We start from the raw sequence: 16622 nt of genomic DNA, 5'->3' as shown, positions 1-16622 counted from the left end.
ATGTCTATTATTGCTCAAGGAATGCCTGGCTCTAACTCCTTCCAGGGATTTCCTCCCTGCATCTGATGACCACCTGACAAAGCATCCTAATTCCCTATACTTCAAGTAGAAGATGTGCTCCTGAAATTCAGGGCATTGCATTGAATGTTGATGTACAATGTTGTTTTGATGGGGCTCATGTCCTTCTTTGAATGTATTTTGATGCTGAAATGGTTGATTTTTGCTCTAGTAAACTACCGTAACTTAACAGTTTAGGCACGGGAGGTGAGAGGCACTTCTCTGCTCTCCAGGCACTGTGTTAGGTTCCTAGGACCTCTGTCGTGAGCGCCCACACTGAGGTTTCAAACCACCGTATTCATTCTCTCCCACTTCTGGAGGCTGAGGTCTAAAATCAGTGTGTTCTCAGGACCACACTTCTCGCGAGGCTCTCGGGGAGAAATCTCTTTACCTTTTCTACTCCCTGGTGGTTCCTCGAGTTTCCGGGCCTGTGCCTCTGTCTCGACATGACCGTCTTCCCTGTGTCTCTTCTCTCATATAAGGGTCCAGTCATTGGATGAGGACCCAGCTTGAGTCAGTACGATCTTATGTTAACTAGCTATGTCTATGATCTATTTACACATAAGGTCACGCTCTGTGATTAGAAATAAATTGGGGGGTGTGGGGGGCAGAGGAATTCTCTTCAGTGCGGTGCCACCAGCGATCCTATCAGCCAAACTAAACACTCGTAAGAGTCTGGAGAGAAGCCATGGCAGTATTTCTCCATGAGCACGAGACATTTATCTGTATCCATGCGATCCTGAGCAAGCCTGCGCAGCGCGGACACTGAGCTCAGGACACGAGCCCTGGAGCAGCGGGCCGGCGGCGGCGTTGGAGCGGACGCGGCGCCGGGGGCGGCCGCAGGAGGCGGTCAGGGCCTCGCAGGGCCGGCCTGCGGGTGTGGGCGGCTCTGTCGTGGCTCCGCGGTGCTTCCCTCCCAGAACCCAGAAGGTGAGGAGAGATGCGCTCTGGCTTGTTCCTGGTTTCAGGGCCACTAAGCGTGGCAGCAGTTCAGAGCCCCAGGAGGCGAAGTCCTCGTTTCAAGGGTGGAGATGGAGGGCAGCGCGGGAAACTGGCTGCCCCGGCAGGGCTTTTCCTGAGGCCTTCCTGGAGGCTTAGCTCCAAAGCCGAGGTGTATTTAATGGTGGAGCCCTGCTGACCCAGCTCCCTTGTTTAGATGCTGTGGCGTGTTTGGTGAGAGAGAGAGACAGAGAGAGAGAACGTGTAGGGAGCAGGAGAGGAAAAGAGGGGAGAGAGAGAGAGGTGGAAGGGAGGGCGGTGCAGAGGGAGGCAGAGAGACTGAGCCCCTGCGGCGGACCGGGTCCTGGACCGTCACAGCTGAGGTTCCAGCCCCTGCGTGAGGCTGGAAGGCCCCCAGCACACCCTTGGAGCCAGCTCCAGGTGCCTATGGAGGCATTATTACTGTAACGAAGCTTGCAACATCTCAAGGGCCTGTGTTCTGTCTCCAGACTTAGCTAGCTGAGAATCTCCTGCGTTCACAGGGGCAGGTTTCCCAACCTGCCCACATGTCACAAAAGAACAGTGAGCTTGTCACCTCCCTCAGATCTTCCTGATGAGAAACGCCTGGGAGCAACCAAGACAAATCTCCTTTACTGATGGATCAAGACTGCACAGGCCCACTCACAGGGCTTCTGCTTCCCTGGCTCATAGAGATTCCTGTACGCTGTGAAGATTGCAGCATCCGAAGGGCAGTAGTTCAGCTCAGAACGACTTGTTCTGAAGATAAGATAAGGCAAGGTGATGGAAGGAGTAATGACAACTTTTCACTACACTAACATTACATCTTCTCAAATCTTTCACTGTTTTCAGATTGGGATCTTTTGGAGACCCAACCAGAGGAGCGTCTGGAAATCTACTCAAACTAAATGTTATATTTCTACCTATGAGTTTATACCGGACACATTTTTATGTTATTCCTGATGCTTATTCAAACACAAGGAAATACCAAAACTCTGGAGTGTTTCATGGTTATATAGTTTTAAGATACGTTGGGTTAAACCCATGAATGAAACTTATAAAATTTCTTGCCAATACCAGTGGTGTAGTATTCAATTAATATACAACCTTTGTGTTATTAATCCGATCAAAATTTCTTCTCTTATGAAGGTTATTCCTCATTTTATTTCATCTCTGGAATGTTTAGTGATTCAACCTGCCGATAGCAAAGCTTAAGACTCTACGTTTAGCCACACAATCAATGAGTGTTTAGCGGTATCCATCTTCGTCTTAAGTGAAATAGCACAGGGAAATTATGCTCTGATCCATCTCATTCAATAAAATACTCGCTTTCATATTTAATAATTGGCTATCAGTTCTTTGTATTTTTTACTATCATTTCCTATGATCGTATTGTTCTAAGTGTTTCAAAAGTCTCTTGTATTGAGATGTAACTACACTTGTTGTCGATTAGTCGCTTGGTCATGTCTGACTCCTTGCGACCCCTTGGACTGACTGTAGCCCACCAGGCTTCTCTGTCCATGGGATTCTCCCGGCAAGAACACTGGAGAGGGAAGCCATTCCCTTCTCCGGGGACCTTTCCAACCCAGGGATCAAATCCATGTCTCCTGCATTGTCAGGCGGGTTACCACTGAGTCACCGGGGATGCCCAGCTACATTTATCCATAGTGTAAAATTGTCATCTGAGGGGATTACATAACACACACTCATTCTTTTCAGTCTCTTGTTTGCACAGCACAGCGTGTAGGAGTTTAATCCATGTTGTCAGTAGTTTTTTCCTTTTTATCTCTAAGTACTGTTCTTGGGTTTGTACTTTCCTTCACCTGTTTTGTTCACCTGTTAGACATTTGAGGTTTTGCCAGCTTTCTGGCCATTACGAATAAGGCTTCAGTGAACATTTGTGTCTTAGTCCTTTTGTGGTGGATGTATTCATATCTCTTGGGTAAAATCAGAATGTGGAATTACTGATCTGGTAATAGTCTGGTCATGCTTTTTACCCTGTAAGAAAGTAGTGATATGTGCCACTTTGTGTACTTGAGAAAGACTTTCTCTAGAAGTGCATTGCTCAGCCAAGGAGATATGTGGTTTTCTGGAGACATCACCCAGATGGCAGCATAGGAGACCCCAGCTTCCCCTCTCCCTTAGAGATCAACAGTGTGACAGCTGTTCTTGAACAACACACTCCCGAAAAAGAAATGACAATACTGTGATGGAGAAGGTGGAATGATGTATGAATGATGAAATGGTGTATAAAAGAGCTGTACGTATTTAATGTATGAACGTCAGGAGTTTTGAGGTGGAGTATATATCTGTGAAACCATCATGCCAATCTGTGTAATAAACATATCACCTCCAAATGATTCCTCTTCCCTGAGAGAGCAGTGTTAGTACAAGCTGTGCTGGTGGTCACTTTGTAGAAAATGAGTGTATCAGATTTGTATGTAGAAAATGAGTGTACCACATGTTCACCTTCAACTTACTCCATGCTATGGGCCAATAATATTTAATAAAGATTGAAAAAATAAAATTGCAAGACTGTTTTCCTGAGTGGTTGCAGCTTTTGTATCCCTACCAGTGGTGTGGGAGAGTTCCGGTTGATCCACGTTTTCTCCACACAGGGTTTGACCAGTCTTTTAATTTTAGCTTTGTGCAATCCCATGGGGCACAAGTTGGTGTCCTGTGGTGTCTGGTGTTGTGTTGTTTAGTCACTACCTCATGTCCAGCTCTTTTTTGAACCCAGGTCTCCTGCTTGGCAGTCAGATTCCTTATCACTGCACCACCAGGGAAGCCTGTCTTGTGGTGTATATGCAGTATATTTCTTTATTAAGCATCTATTATCTTTATGTTTAAAGTCACACATTGATTTTTATTACTTTGTGTTCAAAAATAACTTTCTTCATGTATGAATGATGTATAAAGAGCTGTATGTATTTAATGTATGAACGTCATGAGTTTTGAGGTTGAGTATATATCTGTGAAACCGTCATGCCAATCTTTGTAATAAACGTAATCACCTCCAAATGATTCTTCTTGCCCTGAGAAAAGTTGTGTTTTGGGGAATAAAATTTGTCAGTTCTTTGCTTTATGGGTTGGTGGAATTCAGGGTCATATGTCAGCCCTTCTTCTCACTGGATGGTCTCCCAATCTTATCCCATCTCTGCCTTCAGCTACAATCACCATATTTCTCTCGGTAGCTCTAACATATGTATCATCTGTCTTACCTACTTAGAGACTCAGTTCACATCCCAAGTCTGAGTTCTAGATGCTTATATCTAGGCTCTTACATGGGTTACAGAGCCTTCCATGTTCTGACAGCAGTCTGCCTTTTTAACCTCATCATGCTGCACTATTTTGATTTCTATGTAGGATAATATCTTTCTATATGATCTTTTCCATGTGTGGGGGTCACTTGCAGTTTGTTGGAAAAAAAAAGGATGAGCAACAAATGACATGAACAAGCCATGGTTTTATTGATAATGCATTTCAGAAAATTAAAAAATTTAGACATGTAAGGGTCCCACATACCACCTGAACTCAAGTAAATATGAATGTTTAGGTTTGAAAAGTAAAAATAACTTTTGAAATAGGAGCTATGATATTTCAAACTTAGTAGAAGATAGAGTATGGAAATAACTTTTTAAAATACAGTGAACACTTTGTCCAAGGAGGCGTTTTCATGCGGATTAGAGTAGGTTACATGTGTTTATAGAAAGAGAGAGACAGACAATATTTTATCCAATACATTGTGAGTGGTGACTATACGTTTGGAAAGGAAAATAAATCCAAGGGAACCTGTTGCACCAACATTCAAGCTCTGGGAACATCTCTCTGAATGTCCCCGAGTGTGGCCGCTGCCAAGGACGTCTAAGGGGAAGAAGACTCGGCCACGAAGAGGATGCTGTTGGTCTTGATGTGCTTGATGAGGAACAGGAAAGGTGATCGCAGCGGAAACTCTCACGAATCGGCAATGATGTGATGACAGCAACACCCACAACCGGTAGCAGCCTGCGGCCTCCGTGCCCTCCCTCGGTTCACCTCCACAAAGGACTTGTGGAAGACCTTTGATACCACCAGATCACGTCTCCCGTCATGCCCGAGAAGTTGGCAACCTTGTCATTGAAGGCATCCACCATCCCCAGGGCTTTCAGTGTGGGCCACGAGGTCGTAGCTCTCTTCCACTTTAAACCGAGGCAGGTATAAGTCCACTTCTCTCTTCCCCATATTCTGTGGGCTCGTCACGCTATTAACTTCTCAGCAGTGAGCTGGTCTTCAAGCTGTAACAGTGGAAAAGGAACAACTGTCAGGATTCTCATGGTCATGGAGCCCACCTAACCTTGGATTGAAAATGTCTGGGAAACCTTTATTTTAACAGTAAACATGAATACAGGAGATTCAGTTTATTACATTTTCTCTGAGGGGGAAACAATAACAGTCCTGAATATATATCATATGATCAAATAAATGTTTTTATACATTTATAAACTTTGCTCTTTCTATGTATGTATGTACACACTATATACACGTATGTAGAAATGTCTATACACATGTGTAGATGTGTGTTGTATAAACGTGCACACAGAAATGAAACAACATGTGTTTCATGTGAAGGTCATGTCTGACTCTTGTGACCCGCATGGTCTGCATCCCTCCAGGCTCCTCTGTCCATGGGATTTCCCAGGCAGAAGTACTGGAGTGGGTTGCATTTCCTCTTCCAGGGGATTTTCCTGACCCAGGGATTGAACCCATGTCTCCGTGTGTCACACACTGCAGGCGGATTCTTTACCATTAGCCACTGATGTTTATGATATTGATGTTATTATAATATTATTTTTTTTGTTCTATGCTGCCAGCCAGTTACCACCAATCTATGAGCAGCCCACACAAGCACTGAATCACTGGAAATGTGAGCAATGGCATGGAACACTGTGAATACCAGGTTTTACTCGCTGCAGACCATCTACTTCATTGGCAGCAGCACCATCATGCTTAGCCTCTTCGCCTTGTGTACGGGATTTCCAGGGGAATCCTTGGCTTGCACGTCCTCCAGTGACACGAACTTGAAACTATTTGGTTGTCGTTCATCATCCGCAACAGGTTTGCTTGTATCCTGCAGTAAATTTATGTGCCAAAGAGAATGCCAGGGGTGAGCAGTAGGCCCAGAAAAAAAGATAGTATTATTGAGACACCAAACTCAAGCCTGCCTAAGAGATGATTCTGGGAAATTTGTGTCTAGAGATAAGAGTTTCTTCAAGGAATCCCCAGTAAATAAAGTTTAAAAAAAGGACAAGAAAATAAGCCTTGACAAATTCTATCTTCTATACGAGTTATATATTAATTACTATGCATTTAAATTTCACAGTGCATGTAGCTACACTTGGTTATACACGTAAATTACAGACAATACCTTGTTCAGCCAAAACTTTTCCTCTGCAGTATGTTCTTCCTTAAATTTCTGGTTCCACTGCCCTTTGAAGTAGACGGCGTTCACCAGAACCAGAACAGTAGAGCTTTTGAGAGAGTCTTCGGGAAATAGTTCCTTGATTTTTCCTGCAAAGACAGAAAATCAAAGGTCTGTCATGAAAGGCACAAGTGGTTTATCTGTCAGATGCGTTGAAAGTTACAAGTGATGGTTAAATATTGACACAAGTCAGCCCGTGAGGGACTCCATGCCCAGCGGTTCACCAGGTGAGGCTTTGCTCACAGTCCCAGCCTGATGGAGTCGCCCTCATGCAGACGCCCCTGCTCAGTCTGTGTGTGTGGGGACATCAGTCATTTCACAAGGAATCCTGATGAACTGATTTCTGATATTTAAGATGCCATGATATTTCTATGATATTTAAGATGCCATGCTATGCTAAGCCTCTTCAGTCTGTGAGCCCACGGACTGTAGCCCACCAGGCTCCTCTGTCCATGGGACTCTCTAGGCAAGAATACTGGAGTGGGATGCCGTGCCCTCCTTCAGGGGCTCTTCCTGACCCAAGAATTCTGGATCATCAATTCTGACAATATATGTCATCAGAACTGATGAACAGGTCATCAATTCTGAAGAACTGATTTCAGCTGACCTTTACTGGTCAGTTTTCTTCTTCCCTTTCCTCCCTTCCTGTTCCCTCAGTAGCTTTGTCTCTTGTTTCCATTCCCTGTCTTCTTCTTCATTCTGCACATTGAGTTGCTGTAGGTTAAGCCTATGTTTCGGAAGGGAGGTAGGATACGGTTCGTGGGATGGAGACGTTGTCCAGCCCCTCCCTGGGTGGGGTGGACACTGTGACAATCCAGTGGGAGGGGGACGTGGGCCAGGACCCTTCTCCTGCAGGTGGTCATTTCTGCAAGAAGGATGGTGTAACGGAGAGCGGCTTGTTTCCCAGTTAAGAAAGCAAAAGTGGACTCTTCATATTTTCTCTTAGGGATTATAACCCGGAAGTTACGCCTTTAATTTAGAACAACTTATGAATCAACCTGAAGTCTGAGCAGAGACTTGGGATCCACAAGACACTGTCTTCCAGACCCAGCTGTGCCTGCAGGGGCTGGTCCTGGAGCCCACTGCCCGTTTCTCTCCGCATGACGTGGACCGTCCACCCCCTGCAGGGCCTCCCCACCCTCTGCAGTCTCGTCTCACCCCCTCCTGACAGCCCAGTCAGGTCCAGCACCGTGTTCACACACAGCGGGGACTCAGCCGTGTTCGTAATGAGTGACTCTCTCATAACCTACCATTGGTTTGGCTCTTCCCACCCAGGAATTTACATCAATCTTTCGACTTTCCTTCTTGGCAGCTATTTTTAAAATCGAGCGACATTCGCACACTGGCTAGGATAAATTTATGGAACCATTATGCCAGGGCTATTCCTATGACATGAGCAGAACGAAGAAGAAGCAAGGAATGAAGTAATTATCGACTAACATATGTAGGTTATTCCCAAATTAAATGTGTTAAATCCTGATCAAGCAGAGTTCCACAGCAGAATACACCTAGCCCCCCTCACGGGGGGATGCTATCAGCCGTCTGGACACTCCATCGGTGCAGTTGTGGTCAGGGAGCCTGGCGCCCCCTGGGATAATGCCCCCGTGTGGTCCCCAGGCTCCTTGCACCCTCCCCCCTTAGGAGATGGGGCCCGAGGACCAGGGATGCGACCAAAGGCGTGACAGACCAGGGAAACTCACCTGGAGAAACCGAAACTCCTTTTCTCGTTAGAGCCTGTTGGCGACACTCAGCTCATAGGCATCAGTGGATTTCTTTAATTCTGTCAGAAGCTGTTGAAAGTGATGCATGAACATTTCCTGGCTTTTCAACCTTCAAATGTCAAAAAGTGAGGTCATTGGAGTCTCTTGTCAATGTAAACTACTACACGCCCAGGTCTGTGGATTCCCTGTCTACGAGGGCGGTATCCCCAGGGATGATGGTTGTGGTTATTTTCCCCTAATTTGGTGTGTTTTACTGGTATAGCCTTCCTAATCCTTACAGCCGGTCTCCTAGGCAATTCTTTCTCCTGCTCAGACATCCCTCTTTTCTCCTTTGAACTACCACGCAGCGCCGTTCCTCCAGGCACTGTCTTAGCCTGTCTGCAATGCTTAGGGTCACCTCCTTCAGCTAAAGTTAGGCTTCTTGAGGGCCAGCCACCATAGTGCGTCTCTGACAGTCATCAGCCTGTAGTGAGGAAAGTGAATCTTGGTTATCGTTCCTTAGGTTATGACGTGAGGCCCTGTTGATACATCCTGGTGGGATGTGTCTTCTAAGGACCTGTTGACTCTGCCCTTCGGCTCTTACGTTCTGATTGGGCCGCACTTCTCGGTGTCGGGAAGCAGTGTGTGTCTGGGACACCGGCCGGCAGCTGTACACCAGCATCCTCTAAGTTCTTTGCGCTGGATTCACATGATGACAAGAGAGTGCAGAGGCTAAGTAGCTTCTTCCAAGGGACAGAAGCCAGGTTTTCAACCCAGGCTTGTCTCAATGCCAGGAACCTTTAACCTTGCTACCTGAGAGTTTTGCGAGAGCCTATAATCAATAGCTCTCAGTTAATCACTGGTCTCATAATATATTTTGATGCCTAACCTATTGGTCTTCATAATATGAACTACCATCATGATTTAACATTATCCAATAATAATATTAATATTATGAGTTCATACTATGCAATGTTAGAAACCATGTTATACATAGTATAGTTATTATTTTGCTATAATAACCATAATAAAATACGTACTATACATCAGAGTATTTCATTTTCCTGGCCCCTGCTATTCTGTTTCACATGGATTTGCATGTATTGCAGCAGACATTTTATCATCCCCCAGTGAACTTGGGATGAAGTCACTGTGGCTCAGAGCAGTTGTATTGTCCACATTTGTCATTCCTGAACAACAGAGCGCAGTCTGAAGCCCCTTTGGGTTTCCGAGCCCTTCCCGTGAAGCACATGCTACTCTCCTCTAGGATAAACAAAGCCGTGAAGCACATATATTGTAACGTGAAATGAGCTACAACTCTGTCCGCTGGGTTTCACTATAGATGTCCCTAAAAGTGGACTTTCCCACTTGGTCTGAAATTCCCAGTTTAAACTATGACCCTCTTGGATACGTGATCCTCTAAATCCGTGCCCTGTGACTCACGTGCTCTTTTTGCGGCTTCCTCCTCTTGTGTTCTCTGCGATTTTATTGAAGTGAAGGACCTGGAGGAGACAGATAGTGGGGGCAAAGAAGGTCACCTGATATATCTGTGTGCATCACAGTCGACCAAAAGAAAGAAAAAGTCAGGAAGAAGAAAGGAAAGAAAATGCAAACCAAGTACCAAACCAAACAAAAAACCCCCAAGCATAAGGAACAAAGAAAAGAAGAAAGAATATTTCAGTGCAAACACTTGCTTCTTAAAAACACAGTCTGTGTGTGGGAACACAAAGCTGCTTGAGCGCTGTCCACTGTAAAGAACTCGTGTCTCGTTTTTCATTCATCGTTGAGGAAACATGTAAAGATATCTCCCGTGGACTTAAGTCAGGGCCTCACTTCTTACTGAAGTCTTCCATTAAAGCCTCACCTCTGGTTGTTGGGCAGTTGTAGGGTTCATCCCAGCCCCCCAGGAAGTCAAGGCACAGGAGGCAGGTGGGGAGCCCCTGCCCCCATAACTCTGTGCCCACCCAGTCGTTGGGGCTGCTTGAGCTTCCCCGTGGGACCCGGGGACAGCAGACCTGTGGTCATCTGCACAGCAGCCGGCAGACACCCCATGCAAACCTGTGATGGAAAGGGCAGCTGCCACCTACCTTCTGCATCTGTGATGCGGTGTTTTCTCGGCCCCAAGTAAGTCATAGCTAAGGCTGACGAGATACTGAAAGCGACAGGAGATGTTTTCCCTTCTCTGATTTTCTGATCGGTGGAAAGACATTGCAAGGTGGATGATTGCATCACGAGGGAACTCATGGTGCCGGATGTGGTCTGGAAGTCCTGGAAGAGCATCAGAATGCATTTTATCATCACTCTAGGGAAGGAAGGTAGTCTGTAATGAGAATTTCTAAAAGAAATGCCTTATGTGTGGGTTGTGGATTTCTGGCGACGAGATTTTTCTTTGTAATACATTTAGTAATTAGAAAGCTTGAAATTAGGAATACCGGAGTGGGGTTGCTATGCTTCCTCCAGGGGATCTTTCCCACCCAGGGACTGAACCCACATCTCTTACAGCTACCTGGACTGTAGATTTGTTCTTTACCACTAGTGCCACCTGGGAAGCCTTATTTATAGAAAAACGTTTCTTAAATATAATTAGAAACTTGATGTTATACATTTCATAATTGAGAGATGTACCTGTATTCCATCTCATAATTAGACGACTATGAAATTAGATATTTAAAGAACATTTTTCTAAAAAGTAATAGCGTATCTTTACTGTTTCTTCCTTACTGACTGAACAGAGTGGGTAAAAAGTGCTTTATAACAGAGGTTGTTGTGTTGTTCAGTTGCTAAGTCGTGTCCAACTCTTTGCACTCCATGGACAAGCTCCTCTGTCCTCCACTACCTCCCAGAGTTTGTCCAAATTCCTATTCATTGAGTCCGTGATGCTGTATAACCATCCCATCCATGCTGCCCCCTTTTCTTTTTCCTTTCAATTTTCCCCAGCCTCCAGGTCTTTCCCAGTGAATTTATAACAGATTCAAAGGCAAAACGGATGTGGTAACATCCAGCCATCTCCCATCAGGTACCTCCGTGCCTTACTTGAAGGATCTGTGGATGCTGGACAGCCTACCCCTGATACACGTGCTCCCGAGGGAACGCGGGTTTTCTTTCTAGAAATAAGTAAATTACCTATTGGACTAAATCAGGAGAAAAAGTTCTTCTGTGGCAGAATATGTCAAAATACCATCATATACCAAATGAAATATTTAACACACGCACGGATAAAACATCACATTCAATTATTATTTTCAGAAAGGACTCCTGAGTTAGCGCAGAGCTGCTGGAAGCACTTACCTGTGTTCCTGGAGGAAGCAGAGGTGGGCAGGCAGCCTGCAAGCCTGTGTGCCGGGCGCGCTCAGCCCTGAATATATACCTCTTCCAGCCGCTGCCCGTGCCACAAGGCAGCTGGTATTTCAAGATCAACTTCTGATTTCTTCACCAGTTACCTTCAACTTCATGAGGAAGAAGTCTTTATGAGTCAAGACAAGATTATTGACCAACTCCTGTAAGTCCTTTCCTTCTGCAGAAGAAATTGTGCCCTACCATCCGTGCTCATGGGAAACGCATGTACGTGCCTTTCGGCACCTGTGACAGTACATTCATATGTGGCAGCTTCTTCACGTACCCTCAGGAACTAGGCCCAGCCAGAAATAACCCTTAAAATCTTTCTTCTCTTGTTAATACATGTTGACTTGTGTTTAAGACCACTTCTAACACAAACAATTGAAACGCTGACATTTTTAAGTTCTGAAAAGGCTGTTTCTTTAAAAATATTTTGTATACCCGGGAAAATAGCTCAATGTCTCAGCTGAAGAGACATTGGCAAACTGTGTCAGCTGTAGGTGAAGACCAGGCATGATCTGCCTCCCCTGGAGGCTGGACCCTGGCGCGGTCCTCCCGGTGACCCCATTGTCCTCGTGGTTAATCCCAGCTGTGCCCTGGTTGCTAAGGTCAGAGGGCAGCTCATTTTCCAGCAAACTCACTTGCTCTCACTGAGAAGAACAACGGATACAAACCGGACCCATTTTAAGGGCAGTTTTCTAATGTTTTTGTACGAAGATTTCTCAGAAAAGTAAATAGCTTGAGCTCCAGAACTACAACATTTCTCCATCATCCTGATCTGCAGCACACCCACTTCGATTCATGACAGAACAACAGAGTCAAATGTCTGTAAGAAAAAAAGAGGAAAAATGTGTTCTTTGAATGGCATGGCTGAGTCTCACCACTGGAGTCTCATCTCTTCAAGCATCTGGTGTTCCTGTAATAGAATAATATTAAACACTGCTGACTATTTACTGAGGGGGTTTTGTATTCACCGATTTTCCTCATTAGTACCATGTTTAGGTTGGTGAGTTGGCTTTCCCCATTTCACAGATAACAGAAATGAGCCACAGAGTGACTGAGCAGAAGCCCAGGTGGTGAATTGCCCAGGTGAGCTCTCCAGGCAGGTAGCTGGTTCCAGGAGGCTGCGTGTGTATTCACTCCCCACAGGGGAGGTGTAGACAGTACTCCAGGCCTTTACTGACAATCTCCTTGTGTTTAGTAAAAGAAGCTGCCGTCTTCTGCCCTTCTCAGTAAGATCATGTTCTCCCACAAAATATAAGGGGTGGGGAATGGGTCCCTAATTTCTCTCCCCAAGGACGCCACAGTCATTAGGGAGGAAGGCAGGGTTTCAGATACTGCCTTTAGGGTTGTGTAAAATTTAGCATTTCATTGTGATGTATGTTTAATTTCTTGGGCATATACTTAGAATGAAATCTGTGGGGTTCAACGGTAAGTTTACACTTGATCGAGTTGATTGGTGAATTCACTCTCTGATTGATTTAGAAGAACTACCAGACTGCCTTCCCCAGCAGCTGCACCATTTACTTCCAGCAGGTTAGGAGAAAGCACGTGTGTGTGGAGCTCAATCCTCTCCTCACCCGGCACTCAGTACTGCCCTTTGGTCCAAGTGTGCAGTCCCAGCACAGCACCCACTCACAGGAAGCCTCACCCACCTCAGAGTCCCAGAAGCACAGGGATGGAGACACGAGCTGGAGGAAGGGGAGACCTGTGTGCCTAAACCGGAAAGATGATTCCTGAGCTCAGCCCTGCTGCTCTTAGGGCTCCTCCTGGTTATGTGTCCTGACCCCGAATGACACTGGAGGTCAAAGACCCCAGAGCTGAGACTGGGTGGGCTGAGCGAGGATGGAGTCTGCTGGAGTCTATGGAAGCTGAGTTAAAGAAGAAGGAAATAGCAGGAGAAAAGATCCAGGATGGAAAACAACAAACATGAGGTATAAGAGTCCAGTCAAGGCTGGTCACGGGCGCTGTCAGAGAGCAGGGAAGCCCCGGGCAGGGCAGGAAGGCCGAGCAGGGTGAACGTCTTTGGGTTCAAAGAGAAAGGGCTCTGAGCCCAGAGACAGAAGTAAGGAGCCCCGGCTGGGCCTGGAGGAAGCCCAGGGGACAGAGCAGGAGACGTGGACTCAAGGAACCACTGACTGAGCTGATTCCTCCTGTGAGTAAGTTACCGAGGTTGTGGTGCAGAGGCTGGCTTTGAGGAAAAGCAACTAACTGATGAAGATCAAGATTTTGTTCTGGAGGAGGAAATGGCAACCCACTCCAGTATTCTTGCCTGGGAAATCCCAGGGACAGAGGAGTCTGTCGGGCAACAGTCAGTCCATAGGGTGGCAAAGAGTGGGACACGACTGAGCATGTATGCAAGCAAAGGATTTTGCTTAAATTTAGAGGGAACTTTGGTTAGTTCAAATAAGAATCCATATCACATCCTTTCCCCTCCTTTTCAAAAGTCTCCTGGCATGTATTAGACAAGGTGAAGACACCACGATGTCACACAGTGTCACAGGACACTCAGCACTTCTCAGACGATTCTGCAAGTCAGTACTTGCCACCTGCCTTTGGGTATTTTCTAAATATACAACATCATTGGCATATGAATCCCGGAATCCAATAAAACTGAGAGTGAAATGACATGTCAGGAACCATCCACATATTTCTAATACCTTGTAGGTTGCTTCAAAATAGCTCCTCTGCTCTCCTCCTGTTTTCTCCGTCTTGTGAAGGGCGTGAAGGTTCACCAGCTTTGCTGAGGGCACAGCCGTAGGGGGCATTTTATCTCTTCTTCTTATTACGCACCGTGGTCATACCATCTGCAGGTAAACTGGTTACTTGAGAAAACCCTTCAAGCTTTCAATAACAGGATATCTGCCAATTACTGTGTTTATTTATTATTTTTTAAATTTTGTTTTATTTAACTTTACAATATTGTATTGGTTTTGCCATATATCAAAATGAATCTGCCACAGTATACATGTGTTCCCCATCCTGAACCCTCTCCCTCCCATAACCATCCCTCTGGCCGTCCAGTGCACCAGCCCAAGCATCCAGTATCGTGCATTGAACCTGACTGGTGACGTTTCATATATGATCAATTACTGTTTTAATATCCCATATGATACAGATCCCACAATGTAAATAGCATCTGAACAGGATGAATCAGATTTACCTTAATGTCCTTAGTTGGGAATGGTCTTGTCTGTAGGTGTGTCATGGCAGACTGAGACAGTTCATTCTCACCACCCGTCTCCCATTCCCATGCCTCCAGTTCCACTCGGGACAGTCATCCTACTCTGTGCTTAGCACCATCCAACCCTCTCTCACATCTCCTGTCTCTAGAACCATTTCTACAGCCCTTCCTTTCAGCAGTTTTTGATTGACATTTAACATTCCAATTGATTTCGTGTGTGTTTGCTAAGTCACTTCAGTCGTTTCCCACTCTTTGTGACCTCTGGGCTGTAGCCCACCAGGCCTCTGTCCATGGAGAGTCTCCAGGCAAGAATACTGGAGTGGGTTGCCATGCCCTCCTCCAGGGGATCTTCCCAATCCAGGGATTGAAACTGGGTCTCTTATGTCTCCCGTGTTGGCAACCTGGTTCTTTACCACCAGTGCCAACTGGGAAGCCCCTTGAATTGATTAAAATTATATATTAAGGAAGGACTGAGTAAGTCCTTAGTCAAAATTTATTCTCTAACTTCTTATCATATCAGAAAGATCGCACTGCTCCAGGATTCGCTTTTATGGGTCTCTTAATTTTTTGGTAGAATGCAGGAAGAGAGAGACTGTTCTTTGTGCATGAACTAGGAATCACTGACTCTTGGTCTCTTACATTTGAATGAAGGCTTCTTGATTCCGTGTGAATGTAGGGGTGATCACATAATGTGTTTGATTATCTATTTTTATAATTTCTTAATGATTCACTCTCCATTCATTGAGTTCTTAATTATGTTCTATGACTTAGTACTGAGCTTAGTGAAGGGTCTCTACCACAGTGGTAGAAGCAGGGACTCAATGACAAGGGAGGTTTGCCAAGGCTCCTTTACATTTGGTGGCATGACTTCCTAAGCCTCATCCTCTGAGACAAACTCTGAGACCATGATAGCACCATCCTTCCCCACCCCATGACTTCTGCAATCAGCCTCTGTGTTCCCGGACGTGACTCTGGCTTTAGCACATATCTCACCAGGACTGCCAGGGACAGCTGTCATCAGCACTTCAGTTTCTCAGTGATCCAAGCAAGAAAACGTCAACTCCATAGACTTCAGTAAATGTCTATTATTGCTCAAGGAATGCCTGGCTCTAACTCCTTCCAGGGATTTCCTCCCTGCATCTGATGACACCTGACAAAGCATCCTAATTCCCTATACTTCAAGTAGAAGATGTGCTCCTGAATTCAGGGCATTGCATTGAATGTTGATGATGTACCCATGTTGTTTTGGATGGGGCTCAGTCTTCTTTGAATGTATTTTTGATTGCTGAAAATGGTTGAGTTTTTTGCTCTAGTAAACTACCGTAATTAACGTTTAAGGCACGGGACGGGAGAGGGCATTCTCTGCTTCCAAGGCACTGTTTAGGTTCCTAGACTCTGTGTGAGCGGCCACAATGAGGTTTCACACGTATTCATTCTCTCACTTCTGGAGCTTGAGGTCTAAAATCAATGTGTTTCTCAGGACCAATCTCGGAGGCTCTCGGGGAGAAATTCTTTACTTTTTCGTACCCCTGGTGTCTTGAGTTCGCGGGCTGTGCTCTGTCCTGACATGACGTTTCCCTGTGTCTCTTCTCTCAATAAGGGTCCATGAGCTGGATGAGGACCAGCTTGAGTCAGTACGTATCTTTGCGTTAAACTATGCTAGTACTAATGTCTATTTAACATAAGGCAACGCTCTGTGATTAGAAATAAATTGGGGGGGGGTGTGGGGGGCAGAGGAAGTTCTTTCAGGCGGTGCCACAGCGACTCATAGCCAAACTAACCACACCGTGAAGGAGTCTGGAGAGAAGACATGGCAGTTTTTCATAGCACGAGCGACCTAGCAAGCCTGCCGCAGCGGGACACGAGCTAGGATACGAGGCCTCTGAGCAGCGGGGCCAGGCGGCGGCGTTGACGCGGACGCGGCGCTCTA

The 16622-nt window shown here is 45.7% G+C and overlaps 1 pseudogene; it reads right to left on the bottom strand.

Annotated features, from left to right (window-relative positions):
- Positions 1 to 4878: 4878 nt before the first annotated feature.
- On the bottom strand, positions 4879 to 8854 carry LOC112445563 (serpin B4-like; annotated as a pseudogene).
- Between the last annotated feature and the right edge of the window lie 7768 nt (positions 8855 to 16622).

Source organism: Bos taurus, unplaced genomic scaffold (genome assembly GCF_002263795.3).
Source record: "Bos taurus isolate L1 Dominette 01449 registration number 42190680 breed Hereford unplaced genomic scaffold, ARS-UCD2.0 Leftover_ScbfJmS_1965, whole genome shotgun sequence".
Lineage (NCBI taxonomy): Eukaryota > Metazoa > Chordata > Mammalia > Artiodactyla > Bovidae > Bos > Bos taurus.
This window is presented reverse-complemented; position numbering and strand designations above follow the sequence as displayed.